The sequence below is a fragment of the Anopheles ziemanni genome, chromosome 3 (assembly GCF_943734765.1).
Source record: "Anopheles ziemanni chromosome 3, idAnoZiCoDA_A2_x.2, whole genome shotgun sequence".
Classification (NCBI taxonomy): Eukaryota; Metazoa; Arthropoda; class Insecta; order Diptera; family Culicidae; genus Anopheles; species Anopheles ziemanni.
In genome coordinates, this window is record NC_080706.1 from 53,443,108 (window position 1) to 53,463,666 (window position 20,559).

Here is a 20,559-nt window from a genome sequence, read left to right on the forward strand (position 1 = left end):
GCGGTGTGTGAAGTTTGTATTTATTTACACCGCGTTTTTTCCTCTTCTCCTGGAACTGGCCTAAGCATCACAAAACGGGGCTGAGTCAGCAGCAGATCATATGTTGTCCGAGATGCAAAAAAGGGTAAACAGAAAAAAAGCGGAATCCTCTGGTCAACTCGTTTCCTTCCTCCCTTCCCGACAGAAGATGAAGAATCGACCGTACGGTGTATGTTCCTTAGCGTTCGTTCAACTGGTTCAAATCGAACCGATTCGTCATGCCCCGGCGAACGTTCCCAGGAGAGTTTTCTTAACTCCCGTGGACCCCGTAAGTTCTGGACATTATTTCCCACGGTTCTGCACCGGGCTCACGGGGTCCACACGAGTGCAGTGGAAATATTTATTTAGGACGGCTTAACCGGGCCACTAGCGCACACCGGGCAGTCGTTCGCAATGCCGTTGACATTGGGACACCGATCGTCGGCCAATCGTCGACGATGGAGCTTCGGGGGGGGAGATTGACCGGCCGCGACCGCAATGCAACAGTGCGCGCTCGCGCAGCTGGAGAAGGTGTGGATTTATGATCCGTGTACCGCGCGCAGGACCCGCACCGAAGCTGGGTCAGGGCTAGGTGGTCTCTCGCACCCGGTGGTACGACGCACACAACGGATGTCGTTTTGTCCCATGCGGACCGGAGCTCGGCCGAGAAATCGGTTGGGTGAAATTAATAAACCAATAAAGATAGATAGTTTAAAAGTCGTAGCCCGACCGGAGTCGTGGTCGCGCCGGTTCTGTGTGGTGTTCCCCGCGGGCGCAGGATAGGCCCGAAACAGCTCATTTACTTCACGGCCAGCGCCTCGGTGCGGCACTCCCCGTAGCCTTATTGGGGCGTAAATACTCCATCCATCCATCCATCCATCCATCCATCCATCCGTTCGTCCAGCCATCCATCCATCCAGGTACCACACCACGTGCTCGTAGTTTTGCAGTGCGCCTGGGGGCGGTGGAAAGGTTAAAAACTGCACCATAAAATCACCATAAACCATGAATAATTTGTTGCACAACGGGTCGGCGTGAGGTGCGATAAGGATCTTCGGAAGCGGGGGGTTGAGGATGCGGGAATGATTTCCGAGACCTTTTCCCCGCGGGTTTTGTTTTGTTTTTGAAACCTTGTACTATTTACGACGTTTTAATTGTACGGTACTTTCAATCACAAATGGAATCCCACCCAACCTTGCATGTTAAGCGCTGTCTTTTGAGAACAAAACAAAAAAACATCTGTAGCCAGGTCAAAACACAAAATGCTTTCAAGATAAAAACATACTTTAAAAATGGAATATTGCGTTCATTGGTGTTAACATTCATTTGCTATGATTTTGGAAACTACAATTATAAAGTACAACTCAATCATATCTAAGTGTCTACTATCAAAATACAATTAGCTATCATTTCAATGAATTCTTTTTATAAACCCAATTTTAACTCTGCATTTTGATATATTCTTATGTTGTGGAATGAAATATGCATTTGTTAACGTGAATTTAACATCTAACAACACTTTTACCCGTTTATTGCCACTTTAAGTGGTTCAGTTTAGACTGATGAAAATATTGGCATACTGTTTTTAAACAAAAGGTATAAAATAAATTGTTAACATTTCGCACGTGAATAAACGCCGTCACTTGCTTGTAAGGTTGCTTTGCTGGCACGTTTGAATTTTTATGAATTGCGTTTTTTATTTACTTAAACACAGTTTTTGTAATAAGATAAAAAATAGTGAAAATTTAAAGGCATATTGACATTCAAATTCTTTTGTTTGGTTGTAATAATTACATATTCTAACCCGTTTTCGTTATAACTTTATTCACTGCTCAAATTGAGCAGGACAATTGGAAGTTTCTATGGCATGTGTTGCATTAAAAGACTAAATCCACATCTACTTGTTGAATCATTGATTTTTGCTTGTTATTATTTTAGTAAATTTTAGATTTCAAGCCACAAAAATCGTAATGATAGTATGATCTCAGTATGTTAACACGTTGAGTTGTACGTTCTCGTGCACCAAATCACTATATTTGCTTTTGCATTAGGCCTTACGTTGGACGATTCGAAAGTAAATCGTTTTCTTGCTTTAGATACGATTTCACCGCATTACGAAAGCGAATATAGTCCTAGCCTGAGAACGCATTGTCACTCCAACATACAATGTTGCCCGAAGAGCGGCGAACATCGGCAGCCACTGTGTGAAAGCAATTAATTCGCTTTCCATTTAAGGATTTTTGTTGAACTTGTTTTTAACTCCGTCGGGTGTACAGTTCCTCCCGAGCGATGACCTGTCGAAACGTGGCCTGAATCCTGGTGATCGGCGGCAGTTCCCGGCAGTTCCGATGCCGATTCGACTGATTAAGGGCGAGTTTTGAAGGGAAAAGGGAGGACGGGACGGTATCGACCGTCCGTAACCACTCGGCGTCGGCTCACGATTTAACCGAGGGCGAAATTTCAGCAAACAGTTTTTCACCGACTTTCCGCCCGACCAGTGCGGAAACTGGACGATCCTCACGCCTGGTGCTGGCCGAAACGGCGGTATTATGGGGCCAGGTAGAGCTGGCAAGTTCCGCGACCGTGTCCGACAGTGCATTGACTCGCCTGAAATGTATGTTTATAGCCGAGCGCACCAGGAAAGGTACGCGAGTGGTTGTAGTTGTTGGTGTTTTTTAAGGTTTTGCTTCATACATATTTGCTTTGTATGTGCTTTCCTTCCTTCCTTGTTCGCGGCCGCCTCGCGGATAACCGCGGCGGCGACGGCAAAGTTCGACAAGATAAAAGGTATGTGACCATACACGACGAAATACACGTTACCGCTTAGCCCAAGCTTAAGCTGCTGCCGTTGCTGATGCTGCTGTTGCTGTTGTTGGTGCTGGAGCTGGTGGTGATGGCTTTGGGACTGGGGAAAGCATTCGCGTCCCAGGAAGAGAGCCTCGGGTTGCGATCGTTTGGGGGAAAATAAAATGTAGGTCAACAACTCTCGAACGTCAGCCCGAACGTCACCTGCACCGGCGAGATCGTGTTCGTCGTCCTCGTCCTCATCATTGTCTGCACGGGCAAGTGTGTGTATATGTGTTTGTGTGTATGGTGTGATCGAGAGAAGGGGGAAGGGGAGCGTGTGGGGCACAATCAGTCGTTATTTCCCGCGGGAATGGTTCGCGCGGGTCGTTTGTTCGATTTCGACGGATTCCTACACCGCCATCATCGGCATCAGCCGTTCGAGCCACTCAATTTATGTGCTCCATCTCCTCGGGATGGGGACCGGTCTCCAGTTTCCTTACCAACTCCACTCCCCCTCCCCCTCTTGCCGTCTTATGCGCGCTGAGTCTTAGGGTGGGATGCAAGGCGTGTTGTGCATTAAATTCAAATGTTCACTCCCGAGCCATGGTCGCGATCGTGGTTCCAGCAGTTGGTTGGTGATAGCTAACGTTAAGGAAGAGAAAAAGAAAACAAAGCACACACACCCAGACACACAGACACACACAGCATGCAACGAGAATGGAACCAAAGCGTCTTCTGGTCGGCTCCGGAACTCTTGCCAACCGACTTTCAGCCCAGGGGGAGGAAACTGGGCCCACAGGAATAGTAGGGTGGCACACCGCACACACTCCTCCCCAAAATGGGGACCTGTGCACGAGTGCTTAAGCACCGTGAATCGTGACGATGCGGGAATCATGCCGGAGTCGTTTGACAGGCCGCGCGACCCCTCGCGACGCGCCACTTTGGCCGGACAAGTTTTGCTTGCCGGCACGATTGGGCAGGGGTTGCCAAACTTTTGAATTTTCTTCCTTCCTTAGTACCGTCCAAAAGGAAAACAATTTCAACAAGTTTTATCTAGCGTTAGGAGAATATTGGTGGATTTTTGGACTAAAAAACTAATCGCCGTCCTAGCGAAGATCGTTTTTGTTCAAAATAGAGATCCTGCCCGTGTAACCGGTGTAATCGTTGAACAAACAGTAATTATAATTCATATTACTATTCTTTTAAACAGATTTTTTTTCGTAATACCAGCGTATGCCACCTTATTTGCTGGATTTGCCAACGTATATTTTATTACTCGTCTTGTTACCCAATTGATGCACTTAAAATTGTCACGATCATTACCTTTATCTTACTTTATTAAGGAGTTAATCGATCTAGATTAATAAAAATCCAAATTTAAAGTTTATTTAATATTTACCTGAGTTTTTGATTTAATGATTTCTAATTTGCCTTATTTCTAGTTTTGTTGTTTCTACGAGTTCTCGTAGTTATTCTCTACGTGCCTCTTAATGTACGACAAAAGATGGATTTAATGTTCTGCAAAACTTATTCCCGTATATTGGTGAAAAGGGCGGTGCTATATACCCGAAAATACAGTATATTATTTCAATGTTACCTACCTGTGAGATGATTGTATTTAACACTAGAACTACCGGACCAGTCATTTTGACTGGTCAGGTACTTTTTCAATCACATTTATCTCTTAAGGCTGAACAATTCTACCAAATGTTAATGCATAACTTTCACACATCCAATGGATTCAAAAATAAAATTTTCTTTGTAATATTGAAAATAATTTGGGTTAAAGTTTCAAGCGTAAAATCCGCGGTAGTGTTAAGGCAAACTAATAACAACATGTTCCTTGAACAACATATTTTCAATGTTATATTCCGTCATTAAAGTAGCTCCAAAAATTCCTAGAAGCTCTTCTAGAGCTCGAAAACTTCCTCTGCTGAAGTTTTTAAGCAGTTCGTTTAACCTAGCGAGCCTTTTTTCTTTTTGCCAACCCCTGATCTAGAATCTCCTGGAGCTTATGGGCACGGCGAAGTGTCCCCGTGCATCGCACCTGCTCGTACAACTGCGAATCATCTATACACACTCTCACACAAACACAGATAGTCACATTCAACATCTTCGGTGTGATTGCTCAATGGATGCTCGTTCGCGTCCAGATTGGCGTCGTCGTCCCAGGTTTGCCCTAAAAGAAAACCGGGCGCGCACTGATGAAAGGAAGCCGAAAACCGGACACAAATCTTGTCATACACGCCGGGAACACCGGGAAATGCGCACACATGTGAAGGGAGGAATGGCCGCTCTAGCCTTAGTGAGAAAAGATGAATAAAGAGGGGCGTTGGCAAAGGTACAGTCGACCGATCGATCTGGGAACGCTGCGGAAACCTGCCGGCAGACAGAGTGCCGTTGGTGAATTCAATTACAATTTCAAAGGAAACGTTGCCGGCGACAGGTTTTCCGATACCGAAAGCCGTCGCCGCTATCGTGAACCTTCAGCTCGCGGTGAGGCCGGAAAAAGCGGCTCGAAGAGGAAGTTGGGCAGTGGTCATTCTAGTTCGAGTTCCGGCCGCAGTCGTCAAGTTGATCGACGGTCGTCACCAGGCGACGAATCCCTGAGGAGCTTTTTCGTTGGTTTAAGTTTGCTTTTGCAGCCTGTGCAGCCCGGAAAGAGGTCAGTCGATCGCACACATGACCCCATTTTGTTGTGCTGAGGTGCATGGGCTCGATAAGCAAATAAGAAACTCGATGTCTGTCCACGGTAAAATGAAGCTGGATTTTGTTTCCATATTTTCCCGCTCAATCTTCAACAAATTTTCACTTCCACCCCAAAATGATAAAAAAGTTGTGCATATGTGGAGAAGACATTTTAAAATAAATAACTTCGTGTTTCTCTCCATTGCAATGAGTCTTTACTTTATCAGAGAGTCGGTAGTCGACCACCAAAACCCCGGGGAACTTGAAGGCCAATATCTTCATCTTGCATTAATCCAATTAGTATAGGGTACCAACCAAAAGGAAAAGCAACGCAATTTAACGAGCTTTTCTTATGCAAAATTAGTACTTTCTCATTTGCACCAGGCTAGATGCAGCAGCGAAAACTTTCACTCTTCCAACGCGGCCAGATTAACCAGTTTCCTTCATGGCGCTCCTTCTTTTCCAAGGAAGCTCCAGCAACTATACTACCTTGTGCTAGAAGGCACAGTTTACCACGTGCACGAAACAGATGATTAAGAAGTGTAAGTTATTGAGTTAATTTTTCTAGCTTGAACGGTTGATGTGTAACGTTCGAGTTTCAGTGTTTTATTATTATTTATTATTTCGACAACTTCGTTGTTGTTGTTAAAATTTTGTTAAAATTCGACAACTCCGTTGCAAACTATACTATTAGTATTTTTATTCATGCACTCACTTACTATTATCATCCATTCGTTAATACTCATTCCTTAAAAGAAACGTAATGCGCTGTACTTTTGAATTATTGAAAAAGGTGCAACAATTGTGCGTGTGAAAAATCCAAAACAAACCTGATATTTTCACATACACACACATACACACATATTTAGAATCTCTTCGTGTCACGCTTATCGTGACACTTGACGCTCCATCCCCCTCATCCTGGCGCCCGGAAGCAGGTGACACACGATCGCAACTTTGTACTTTTGCCGGAACCGTCCGCTACAGCTCTCTATCTAATCGTGGCGCGCGCTGACACTGAAAGCCTCGATCCAGCGGTGAATCCGCGGCCCGAGAAGTCCGTCCCTTTCCGTTCGTGCAGCGACGAGCCGCGACGGTCAGTCAACTTTCAGCCGGCTTAAGATATCCCGCAAGTGTTCTCCGCATGTCCAACGTTGCCAACTTCCGAGCGTGACCGAGGGGGATCGAGGGAGGAGGGCTACGAAAGTGTTTATGTTATTGCGTGCGGTTAAACTTTAGCTAATTGATCGCGAAGAAATTCCAAATCCACGATCCGCCGCGGAGTGAAGTGCTGATCTTCGCCAGGCGGCTGGGTAATTACGTGGTAAATTAAAATAAAAACAGCTTCCCATCCGTTCAGCTGCTTTCCGCGTGGAGAGTTTTTTTGGTTTTTGTTTTTGCACCGACCTCCGTTCTCGTGCCCGAATGTTCGTTACACGCTTTGCTGGGTTTATTTCTCCACGTACTGCGCTCGTCTACGTCCACTTTTCCCTCCCCGTGGCCGGCTAGAACTGTCTTTCATTTTCTTGCGTCTTTCGCTATGTGAAAATTTTTCACCTGCCGGAAAGTGTCGATTGTTCAAACGCTCCGGAAGAAAGAAGAAAGAACCAAACCACCTGCCGGCCTGCACCTCGGGACTGCCTGCGAAACAACGGCGAATCCCGCGAGAAAGGACAGATACCTAACAACGGTTGCGGTTCTAAGCAGCGCGCGTCAACGTATACGCAAGTTTCTGTACGCTGCCGGGCGCTTCTTCTGCCGTCTGTAAACATCTCTGAACGCGCGTTCCGTGACGCCGTGGTAATGGGATCGAGTTAATGGTTGGCTGGCTGGAGTCGGCGGCCTGGTGGACGCAAATGACGGCAATGATCTCATCACAAATCCCAAGCAAATCGGCTTCATCAATATCGACAGCTCCGGGAGGTGGAGACTTACGAAGAAAAGCTTCTTCGGTTAAGCCTGATTTGAAAAGATTGTTTTTTTGTTTTTGCTTCCACTTCTCTGTGCGGCAGATCTTGACACCGGGATTCCGCTTCGAGCCGGCAGAAGAAGGAGGAATCTTATGCCTTCAGCCAGAACAAGCCCCATTCGGCAAGATCCGGCGGAACTGGTGGACCGGGTCAGGTGGTCGCGGTACGGAGTTGCTAGTCTTCTCACGGCCCGATGCGAGATTAGAGCCAACTCCGTAGAAGCCTCCCGGGTCATCAGGTGTCGTAGGGTACGAACAATAGAGAGAGGGAGAGCGCTAGGCTAGGTGTCGATTTCACAACGCCATCCTCGCCATTGGCTATGAACGGCTCAGGGGGCTCCCAGGGATGATGATTGACACTTGGGTCTGGTCAGCGAGAGTTTGCGTACAAGACGCGATGTTGACCTCCCAGACTGGTTGATGCGTTCTTCACACTCGCTGGTTTATAGCCCTCTGACCCTTAGGGGAACCATCTGACCATCGCATTCTCCGTATTGCCCAGAGGCCACATCCTAAAGCATTGGGCCAAAAGTGCCAAAACAAAAAATCTAACACACAACAGGAAACTCTGGGTGGTGGTTTTAGGAAAGTTTCCAACGGCCCATAACCCAAATTTCACAGAACGAGGTTTATTTCTTTTGTGGATCTCCTTCAGTTTCGCTCGAGCGCTTTCTTTTTACGACCTTTCCCGCGGGTCGCCATCCCACATGGAGGCTTCGAGCGGACGCGACTGTCTGTGTATGTGCATGTGTGTGCATGTGTGTGTGTGTGTGTGTGTGTGTGTGTGAAAGTGGAGAGAACGTCTTCTCTTTTCCCGTGCGTGGTGACATCCGAAGAGTCCCCCCTTTGGTCACTTAAGCCGCCCAAGCCGGAGACGACAATCGGCAAAAAGTGGCATCGCACGACGAGGATGGTATGGACACGAGACCGTTACATCTTCTCGAAACCTATTCACCACCTCCCCCTCGGCCGTCACCGCTCCCTTCGCTCTCATCCGCCCCCGTGCGCGGTGAAGATTGGGGGCGACAAAGGCGACATTCGACGACAGGCGACAGGGTCCCGATAGCACAGGGCAGATTGAAAATATAAACGTCACTTTAAACGTTTAACAAATAAATTATCGTATCCCAGCGGAGGGCATACGCGACTTCCCGTTGGAATCTTTTGATTGCCCTCCACACGCAGCTCGGGAACCGATGGGGGTTTTGTTTTTCAGGGAGAGGGTCTGAGGGTCTTAGCCGCATCGTCGCCATCCATCGACCTCCGGCCTCGTAAAAGCTGCCACTTAAAAGACGAGAACACACACACACCTTGTGTGGGGAAGATTTTTCGGGCATTTGGTGGTCTGACAGTGCAAGGCTGCTATCACACCTTTATCGTGTTCCAAGGCAGGGTAGGTCCGTCGCCTCTTTTTACGCAAGCCTAACAGGACCTTCCATCCAGCCCAGCAAATGGGGTGGTTAATGTAACACTTGGATTGAAAGACGATCGAATATCAAAAGGTAATTTCTGTTTTGTCCAACTTAAATAATGGGCTTGTTCCAAGAGATGGGTTAACACATTTTTGTTCTCATCCAAGATTATTATGCGTAAGGCGAGCGTTTAAATTAACAATGGACAATTACATTCGCATGAGTACAAGGTTTTCCGCCGAAAAAACTATTTTCAATTCAAAACAAATTACAGTGCGTTCAGAAACAATGCTATCCGCAAATCGCATTTTCCAAGGCATCAACTATTTTATAAAAGAAATTGTAAATATGCATGGGATTTTGGACAAACTGAATATGTTGTGAAAACAATGTGCCCCTTTAGGGTATAAACTGATAGTCGTCCTACATTGGAAGCAAAGGCTCATTTGTGAACAATTAAAAATTGTTTAATTAAATTGCACCATATATGGTTCTTTTGAAAAAAAAAAAATAAGAAAAGTTGTGGAAATAATGTTCAAGCAATTTTTTTCTAAAATAATTTGGCAGTAGAATTACATATATTATTTTGTAAACGACACAGTGTGTATTTAAAGTATATTCTCAATAATTTATGGTTCAGTTTTTTTAAACTCTCAATAAATTACGATCAAAATTTACGATAAAACGATAATCAAACCCAAACTACTCACTAAATCAGGATTAAGCTTTTTGTGCAGCAAGTCCTTGATTTTACAATTATTTTGAAGGTGTTAACAAAACTTTGAGCGATTTATTTTAAGAAAAATGACATTATTTACATATATTACATTTTGGTCATTAGATTTGGTTTATGCGGAACTTAGAATGGAAATTGTATTATTGTTACACTCGTTAACAACAGAATTAAACACCAAATTGTTTGCCCGCATCTTCAGCACCCATTCAAATGATTTTCTAACCCATTGCTTTTGTGAGGATGTCTTTCCAAGCCTTTCCTTTGTACCCTTTTGGGGTGGCCTTCTGCAAACAACACTCGCATCCGTCCGTAGCGTAATCTGCACGCGGAATGATGGACGGCCGCAGATGAGCCCCATTCACTACGCTCCCGCGCACGACTTCAATGCGGCCGGATGCCACCAACCGGCATCATTACAGAGTGGCAGAAATGTCAAGCATGTTGCTCACTTTTGAATGCATATCACGCCGGCGACGTGTGACACGATTGGCAACAAATTGCATGCATGCCTTAGCGCTGCTCCCGCGAAGGCCATTCTTCGGAGCGATGCTGCAATCGCTCGACCCGCATCCTTGCCACCAGAAAGTACCCTTTTACGGTCATTACCGATTATTCGCCGTAGCCGGCTCCTTCCCGGTGACACTACGCGTCGCGAAGCGCCCGTTCCTAAAATGGAACTGCCAAGGGAACCGGGATCCGTTGCGTCGCAAGCGCCTGGAGAAGGTGAAGAGAAGCTTCATAATTCACTTTGGCCCATCATTCCAAATCCCGCACTAGCGGGGCCCGAAGTTTCTTTTGCGCTTTACGAACAAGCAATACAGGCAAGGGTGTCCCCTTTCTGCGTTTTGTGTTGCGTATTTGTATTTTTTATTCATTCTTCATTTTTTGGGCGCCTACGAGTCGACGGCGTACATAGCCTCTTTTATTGCATTATAATTGATTAATAACCAAGCAACAACCAAGCCACGCTTTCCAGGATCGCGTTCCAAGACGCTCGTTTCACTTTCATTTCCCTTCGCGTCCATTGCGCTCTCCGGGTCACCCTACGCGTGTATTTTTGGATAGCCCAAGGTTTGGAATCATTTATTCGCTTAAATTTCACATCAATCCCACCATAATTGGACCGCCCGAGAATGACGCACAACGGGTGGGTGTTTTCTAACGTGAACTGGATGATAAAAAATGAGCCACTAACCTTTTACGCCGGATGGATCCCGAATCGACTAGAGAGTGATCGCTCGGTCACGAAGCGGTGAGTTGCGAATAAGCTACAAACCATCGTACTGCATCCCTATGGCTGGAACGTTAGAAATATAAAACAGTCTACTGTTAAGGCCATTATTTATTTGGCCCAAGAAAAAAGCTTACAGCAAGCTTTTAATGATTCAACAGTTACTAAAGTACTATTTTGTCTACCTCGCAAGAGTTCTTTCCCCATTTCACAAAGGAGGTAGTTCACCAAAGGTTTACTTAATGAGTACAACCTCGATGTATTGATATTATTTCTATATTTTATTTGAGTGATTGGAACTGTTATTAGCCACAGCCTTTATGATCCTATTTCTATTTTTTTTCTATTTCTATAGCACATTCTTCAGTAATTGACTGTTCTTATTTACATACATAATTCAGTGGCTGACTTTACTTACTTACATTCGATTAGCTTTTTGAGCATGTTTAAATATCATATTAAATGATTAAAGAAGATACGTAACCTGTTTGTAAAGCATATTTTCTTCAGAAAGATCTTTTTAATATACGAAATAAATTTAATTAAAGTTAAATACTGAATCCCCGAAAAATATGTGTTAATAAGCCAAAAAAAAATATCGTTACAAAAAAAATAGCGCAAATGAATAAAAGAGATTATCGTTCACTCTTCTACTATGAGAGTTTATTCATTTGTGGATGTTGGATCAAGATGCATAAGTTTGCCGGGAAATGAGAAGTTTTAAAAGATTACGGACCATCTATTCCACGCGTGACATGTCCTTATTTTACAGATAACAAATGTTTACAACACAAGTCCCAAATTTGTATATTACAGAAGTTTGCAGAAGAAAGGTGGGTGCTGCTTCTTAGAGATTTCACCACGTCGTGGTCCCTGCAGCACTAATGCCTGTTGCGTTCGCTCGAACCATTGAAACAAAGCACACCGGTAGGAGTATCGCGCAATAAATGTTCTAATTAAAACTTACATAACGATCGTTTCACATACCCCGCCACATGCTGGCGCACGCCTCCTTTTTCAATGCCTACCTCACGTTAGTGTAGGCTTTTTGTCTCTTCACTTCCCTTTCAGGTGATCCGCGTCTTGGGATCCGACTGCGAGGGCAGACGACAAGACCGCTTGGTGTGGGTTTTACTTGTGTACCTTCCCAGTACACCCTCCGCCCTCCCTTCCTCTAACTCCGCCTAAGAGTGCGCCACGTCTAATACGTGGTGGTTCCGCGGAGTGCTTTTCGCGTGCCTGTTTTTGGTGCGGGCTGTGGGCGAGGCACGTCAGGCCGCGGGTGGTTGGAGGGAGAAAAATATTTCCTCATTGTCTTCGGAAACCGTTTTCGGATCCGTTTCGTGAGATTAGTGACCGTTTCGGAGGCCACCGCCTGGTGGTTGTGGTGGTACACGCCATTGCGCGCAGTATTCTATCGTTCGGTGCGATCGGTAAACGGCAATAACAAGTCCGGCTGCTCCAGCCGCCAAAGAATCGCTCCCCAATAGACGTCCCATGGCAGCAGGTAGGGAAAAGCATTTCCACGCCAGTCGTTCGCCACTGCCTGCCTGCACGAAGCGACGACCACTGATGACGTCGCGCGATAGAGGCGAAGGTTGTTAGTGGCAGAGGCCGTTAAACGGTTACTAAACCGTGCCCGCGTGCGGTGGCCACGCCAGCTTTCGTCGGTCTACGCCGACATTGAACTTGCACCCCCGCTCCCGCACACTGGTCGTCACATCCCACGGCCCGCGACGGTCGTGCCAAATTAACATTCTTCTCCATGAATTATTTTCCGATTGATCGCCCTTCGGTGGTGGGCAGTCGGAGGTCGCACTGACAACGCGCCCTTATCAATCGCAAACGATCACGGCTGCCGCCGTCATCCCGTCCGAGCGCGCATTTTCCACGCGTTCCCTTCCATCTCACGCCGGCCAATGCATGGCACTTTGCTGGTTGGGGGCTATGTTCAATGATCCCCGTGAAGGAAGTTAACCCAAACGAGTCGTGGCGTTCGAGCGGATTCGGTTCGTTCGGAGGTAAGGGGGAGCTCGTTGAGACGGCAGCGAAAAGAGTGCACCGAAATTCGCCACGTCTTGTGCGATCGAGAAGAATCGTCCTGAAACACAGCCTTCCTTCGCCGGAACGACCGGGCCGAGGCAAGCGAACGTTGTCGCACGGGCAGCAAGCAAGTAAACAAATAAACCAAACCTGTCTGGCCGGCCCTACGCCCTTTGCGAGCCCGCTACCTCTGCCCCTCCTACTCCTCCCTCAAGGGAAAATCGCGACGAACTGGTGCTGGCCCTCCCGGGGACAAACGAACTTACAGGTTGCTGCCCTCGGCCAGGGCAAACTCCGCCGAGCATCGGAATCGAACAGGGGGCTGCTGCACGGTCGTTTTGATAACCGGAGGTCGCGCACCGAAAACGCAGCGCGAAAATACCCAGCGACGGCCGGGGAAAACCTGTTTGACCAAGCCGTTCCGGGCTGGTCCGGTATAATTTTGCACCGTTTCGCATCGCGTACAGTTTATTTTTTATTTTGTTTCTTCGATGTTTTTGAGAGTTTTTTTGTGCTGGGTTTTTGGGCTCGATCCCGCTTTCGGTCTGCCATTTTTTCGTCGTGGTTGTCGTTTTTATTTTTATTCTTACTGCAACATGCAGTTAGCCCGCATCGCAGATTTCGCGCACCGGGTTACCGATTTCCCGGTCTGCTTTCCTACAGCGAAACAAACCAGTAACATACCAAATCAACGCTTGTACACACAAGCAGATTGCTTAACCAAACCAATGCGGGGTAAAACGGCAAGTTCACGGTTGTTGGGCCAAGTTTACGATGACTGCGAGGGTTCGATTCGGCGACAATTTTCTGGCAAAATGTTTTAACCGTAGCTATTTTTGCGTCACATTATCTGCTCCACAGACTTGCAAAGGTTTTTTTTTAAAAAGGCCACTGCTTAGATCCGGGTTGTGCGCTGGATTCGCACCCGCGTCAAAGTGTGGGAGTACTAATCGATCGCACGGAGTTGCGAAGTTTGGATTGAGATGTTAAATCTTTTTGTACTTTTTAATTTGCAAAAGCAATATCAACGAATAGCATAGCATTCCACCCATCTGCCATTTTTAGAAAATTTTTATGAAAGTTATTAAGAAATGAAATGGGAATACTAGTAAACTTCAAATAAGATTAAAATACAATCTAGAACACAATTATTAAAACACAATGTAGAACACTTGTTATTTAGACTTGTTTCAAAAATTTAGAATTGTTACATCTGGTTTATTAGACTTGTTACAAAAAGCAAAATGCAATTTCTCTTTTTATTACTAATTGATTTAATTTACATCATATTTATCTTATATTGATTTAATTTTATATTAACTTTTGTAGCAGCTTCATTTTAAACTTTGCTTTATGTTGGCAATTATGATTAATTTATCCTCATGGTTCTTGAAAGACTGACAAAACCAACTGATTTTGATGTAAAACCCAACTTACAATTGGCTCAGATGAAGCAAAGAGTTGTGCAGCCGAGATCGGTCCCGCGAATCATAACCTATTTCTGGAGGCTAACGGACAACGGAATTCAAACGGTTTGTGCTAACTTCCCATCATTAGCGAAATGACGGGCGGATCTTAAGCCGGTAGAAGGAATTGAAAGATTTTCCAATTAGACACCCGACGACCGGCAAAGTCTTTTCTGAGGCGATTTTGAAATAAACTTGCGAAGGAAGTGAAATTTGGTACAGTTTCACATTTATTCACGTCACCATCATCATCGCCAAAAGAAGTGCGATGTATGATTGGCCTTCAGGTTGCTCTATTTAGCAAAGAGCTGGCAAGAGGAACCTGGCAAAAACTAACCGGGAGCAGCAAAAAACGATTTGCCCGTTTGATTTATGATCTCGCACGACCGTAGCCAATCGCTCGCGGGAAGTGGCGGAATGGTATGCTAGCTCGTTTTGGATGAAGTGAAGTTAGATTTCTTTGGCTTCCACTAAAACATCAGCCTGAAATTACTCCTTACGGGACCGCGCAACGGTACGTACCATAACCAAAACGGGCGGTTTTCGAGCGGTTTCTTTGGCAGTAACGAGCGTGCCGAAATCTGGTGGAGGGTTTAGTTCTTGGGCAATGGTCAGAGAATGCAATCATACAAGGTTCGATCGATTTCCATGGTGGTTCGGATGAGATGCTGGATCGAAAGACTTTCGCCAGTATGCAAAAAAGAAGGAAGCTAATCGAGTGTGGAGTGAAGGGAGTTCATAATCGATCGGGGCGATACGCAGAAAGCGATTTCACGCTCCAGATTTCCTGAAACTCACTTCGGAAAAAAGATGGCCGCCCGAGAGCGTCGGGAATGGCTTGTAGGAGCAAAGACCCATCAGTAGAGAGCGGGTCGGCGGCCACAACATGCGTTTTGGGCCAAACTCCCGGTTTGTAATGGCCTATAGGTACAAATCACTGTTGCTTTCTCCTACAATCTACGATGTTGATACGTTCGGTGATTGCAGGCGAGATCGCTGAACATCTTATCGTGAATCGATGAACTTAAGCCAGTATACTTATTGCTTCAGTTTAAAATCTTAACTTGGGCAAGATGACTTCGCCAGAAAGTTCATCTCGATACCATTTACTCCATTTTTTTGGGTAGGATGGTGGTGACCGTTGCTTAAACATCATGATGAGCCAAAATCAATTCATGGGACGACCCTTACTTACTTATGTGGCGCTACAACCGCTGAGCGGTCTTGGCCTGACGAAGCTCCATCCGAAACCGCTCACGGTCGCTCGCCACGCTGGTCCAATTCCGTATCCCGGCTTTATTGGCGGCTTCGTCTACGCCATCCTTCCACCTCAATTTAGGCCTACCACGCCTCCTCTGTCCTTGGGGACAGCCTAAAAGGACTTTACGGGCTGGGTCGTCCGGTGCCATTCTCATGACATGACCAGCCCACCGGAGCCTGGCTAGTCTAATTCGCTGTACGACAGTAAGGTCGCCGTACAGCTCGTAGAGCTCGTCGTTATAACGGCTCCTCCATTGTCCCTCCTCACATACGGGGCCAAAAATCCTCCTGAGCATCTTCCTCTCGAACACGGCTAAGAGGGTTTCGTCAGATTTGGACAGAGTCCATGTCTCGGAGGCGTATGTGAGCACTGGTACTATGTATGTTCGGTATAGTCCCAGCTTCGACTGTCTTGACAGGTATCGTGAGTGGAAGAGATTTCTCAGACTGTAATATGACCGGTTGGCTGCCAGCACCCTAGCGCGAATTTCATCTTCAATGTTGTTGTCGGTGCTGACCTTTGACCCAAGATAGGTGAAATTTTGGACGACTTCAAAAGTGCGTTCACCTACTTGTACGTCACCCCCGCGTAGGCTTTCGGCAATTGTTGGCAGGGCCGCTGATGGTGCCACCATCATCTTGGTTTTTCCCTCGTTTATCTGCAGTCCGAGGTTATTCGCCGCTTGCTCGATCCTTTGGTATGCTTCCGCTACATAGGAGAGTCTTCTACCAATAATATCAATATCATCAGCGTATGCCAGGATCTGGATTGACTTATAGAAGATGGTCCCCGAAGTTTCCACCTCCGAGTCTCGGATGGCCCTCTCTAGCGCTAGGTTGAAGAGTATGCAGGCAAGCCCATCCCCTTGGCGCAGTCCCTTGGTGGTAGCAAAGGAACTTGAGAGTTTTCCATCCACCTTCACCTGACAAGTGACGTTGGTCATGGTCATTCTTACAAGTCTGATTAATTTAGCCGGGATTCCAAATGAGCTCATGGCTTGATACAGTTTTACCCTGGCTATGCTGTCATATGCGGCTTTAAAGTCAATGAAGAGATGGAAAGTGTTTTGTTGGTACTCTGCCATCTTCTCCAAGACTTGCCGCATGGTGAAGATCTGATCAGTGGTTGATCTCCCTCTTCGGAATCCCCTCTGATAGTTTCCTACTATCTCTTCAGCGTATGGGTCAAGTCGTTCTTGAAGAACGAGGGAGAATATTTTGTAGGCGGTATTCAACACCGTAATACCCCTGTAGTTACTGCAGTCTAACTTATCTCCCTTTTTGTATATGGGGTAGATGATACCAAGATTCCAATCACAAGGCATCGATTCGCTATCCCATATCTCAGATATCAGTCGATGAATTTCGTTCTCTAGATTTGCGCCTCCGTTTTTGATCAGTTCGGCTGTTATTCCGTCCGTGCCAGGCGACTTGTTGTTCTTGAGGCGACGGATAGCCTTTCGTGTTTCTTCAATGCTAGGTGGCTGAAGCATGATTTCATCTGCTGGTGGAGCCTCCAGCTGCTCGTTAAACTGATCATTTAGTAATTCATCGAAGTACTGAGCCCACCGCGAGAGGACCTCTGGCTGGTTGCTGACCAGATCTCCATCCTTGCTGCGACAGCAGGTCACCTTCGGAGTAAAGGTGCTTCGGTGGCCTGCTATCGCTTGGTAAAACTGTCTTGTGGGTCCGTAACGCACTCTGGTTTCCTCGAGTTTTCGCATTTTGGCGTCCTCCCACAATTGCTTCTTTCGCTTGAAAACTCGTTTCTCTTCTCGTCTGAACCGGTGATATTCTTCTGCGCATGCCCGTGTTCTTTGTTTCTGCTGCATTGCTCGGTATGCGCAGTTTTTGCGTTCATTCACAAGTCTACACTCCTCGTCGTACCAGCCAGATCTGGTGTTGCCACGACGTTCTCCTAAAATGTTTTTGGCACAGTTCGTGATCGTTGTTTTTAGAGCATCCCATCTCCCGCTCGTATCTGTTTCTCCTTGTTGCAGTAGTAGAGACTCATTTATGGCTCCCTGGTAGGAGAGTTGGACTCGACTGTCCTTAAGAGAGTCCGTGTTGTATCGTGTCTGCGTGTTGTTTCTACCCACATTGGCTCGTGGGCAGGCGATCCTGCATCTTATCATTAAGCCAACCAGGTAATGATCAGAATCGATGTTGGCCCCTCTATAAGTTCTGACGTTTAACAGACTCGATTGGTGGCGGCGATTTATCAACACGTGGTCGATCTGGTTGGAAGTGGCTCCATCCGGGGATACCCACGTGATTTTGTGGATGTCCCGTCGCGCAAACTTGGTACTTCCGATGACCAGATTGCTCGCTGCTGCGAACTGGACCAATCTACTACCGTTTTCATTACTGTGCTCGTGTAGACTGTGGGTTCCGATGTACTGGCGGTACATCGACTCCCTACCGACTTTTGCATTGAAGTCCCCCAGGATGATTTTGAGGTCATACCTGGGGCAACTTTCATAGAGTTTCGCGAGGCGGCCGTAAAACAGGTCCTTCTCCTCTTCATCTTTGTCTTCGGTAGGGGCATGAACGTTAATGAGGCTTATATTATAAAATTTGCCTCGCATGCGCAGGTAGCATAGCCTATCGTTTATAGCCTTGAAATCAATGACTGCGGACTTCGCGCGTTGACCTACGGCGAAGCCCGTGCCGAGCATGTGGTGGCGGTCGTGGCAGCTATAGTAGATGTCGTAGCTACTGCCACGTCTATTCTGCACACCACTACCTAGCCAGCGTATCTCTTGTAGTGCGACGAGGTCCATGTTTAGCTTGGCTAGTTCTTCGTCCAATTGTTTCAAGGCTCCGGTTCTATACATTGTGCGTACGTTCCATGAGCCCATTTTAATCGTTGTCCGGGGGCGTTGCATATGTCCGTTACCGTTGAATCCGTTCCGTATATTCGTTCGTCTTTCTGTAGTCGGAAGTACTGGGGCCGGGTGACTGGCCCTGCGACCCAGTGGCAGCTTTGGTTGCGCCTGGTTGCCCCCCAGGCGTTCAAGCAGCCCGGCAACCCGGACTGCTCACCCCCCTTCTGCCTTAGCCATGCAACCCCATCCTCCCAAGGGGGTGGGATTGGACCCGTTTACCCAAGCTCGGATAAGCGGGGCTACATGTACACGGTCTGTATGGCTTGGACATACCAGAATAGGAGTTGGGTAGGAGAGCCTATGTAGCCTTCAGGAGGCGTCGGATCCTACCCCATTCACAGACCATGGGACGACCCTGCTACGGTCAAAATGTGGGTCACAGCTTTCGCTGCTGGAGAAGGTTTCTGTTTTCTTTTCTATTTTCATTTGGCTGGCGTCTTTGGCCTTCTGACCTTCCCAGCGATCGATCAAGTATGGCCAAAGCAATCGCCAACCAAGCCATCGAATCAATCAGAAACTGCTACGTTGTTTCACCTTGCACGGCGCGATCTGCGGTCACACTTTCGCCATCATCCGATGCACACGACCGCGCAGACCCCGCTGTCCGCAATCTGATGGCGGCCGGCTAGGTCCGGTTTCTTCGGTACTTTTTATTACATGTTGTTTTGCTTTGCCACCCTTCCTCCGTTAAGCCCGAGGAAAGTCCTGGACCGGGAGATCGTCCACGAACGCCCCGAACCAGCAGCGGATAGCTGCAGCAAAAGGAAATCCATTTCATTGCGATAATTTATCATTATCAAACCATTAACGACTTGATTAGCCTACATCCCTATAGGACAGGGACGCTGTCCGGTGGTGGCGCGGGAGAAAAACGAGCTTGCGGAAAACAAGGGCGAGAAACGAAAGTTGTCCGGGTAGGCTTTTCGTCGAGTCGGGAGGTATCCGGGTACTTAGCCCTTTTTGTTCTCCTTCACTCGCAGTTTCCTTAAACTCGTTACGAGCGCTTCCAGTCGCGAGTGAGCGGAGTAAGGTTGGATGTCGGAAAACACTGTCACTGCCGGAGCTCGCTAGACGAGATCTGCCCGTGGGCCACACCCTGCACAATGATGGATCACCACCGAGCTGGTTTCCGAGAGCCGCACGTGAACACATGCCGCGAATTGCGCCGACTCCAACGGTAATTAATTGTGTCGCACAAGCCCTGGAGAGGTGCCGTGCTTATGCACGAGGCGCAGGGACTACATGGCGCAGTCTGCTTGCATCACCACTGCACCAAAGACGGAAAGTTACTGGTTCGATTATTGCACCCAATAGAAGCTCCACTCTCACTTTTCGCTCCTTGAGGCGGTTGCGATCGCTTTCCAGATCCTTTTGCATTAGCAATTCTAATGCTTTGATTGTGATTGAGCTGGTGATTTATGCTGTATGCATTATTCACATCTGTTTTACTATTTACAATAATAAAGAACGCTACTGAAACTAAAACTAATCCATTTCATTTAAACTTAGCAATGAAATCGAGGGAAAATAGTTTTAGTCTTGAACCTTGCTACTTTTCGCAGCGTTCTTTTAATGACGTGTATTGAAAGTTTCATCAACACTTGTATTTGTTTTGCTTTCAAAACATATTTTGTTTGCGAACTTACCTAATAATTGTCAACTTTTATTTACAGCGTTTTACATCTCACCTAGCAACCGCGGCAGTGTATGCAGAACATCAAGAATGATAGCCTACTGTAGAGTATTTGATGTTGAATCGCAAAACCCATAAGTGGCAACAGAAACGGGTTAGTAGAAAAATCATCACTTTCTAGGATCTACCAGAATGAAAGTTGTCTCATGGATGTTTGAAGTAGAGACGACCAGTCGAAAGGTACAGGATAAGGTAGGCTATGATCGCTTTTTCGCATCAGAAAACGAGCGCGAATCACAACAATCCTCGCAAAAGTATGTTTTCGATCGGAAAGCGATTTTCCCCTACTTTTACCTGCACCCCTCGACTGGTCGTGCCTACTTCGAACATCCACGCGACAACTTTCATTCTGGTAGATCCTAGAAAGT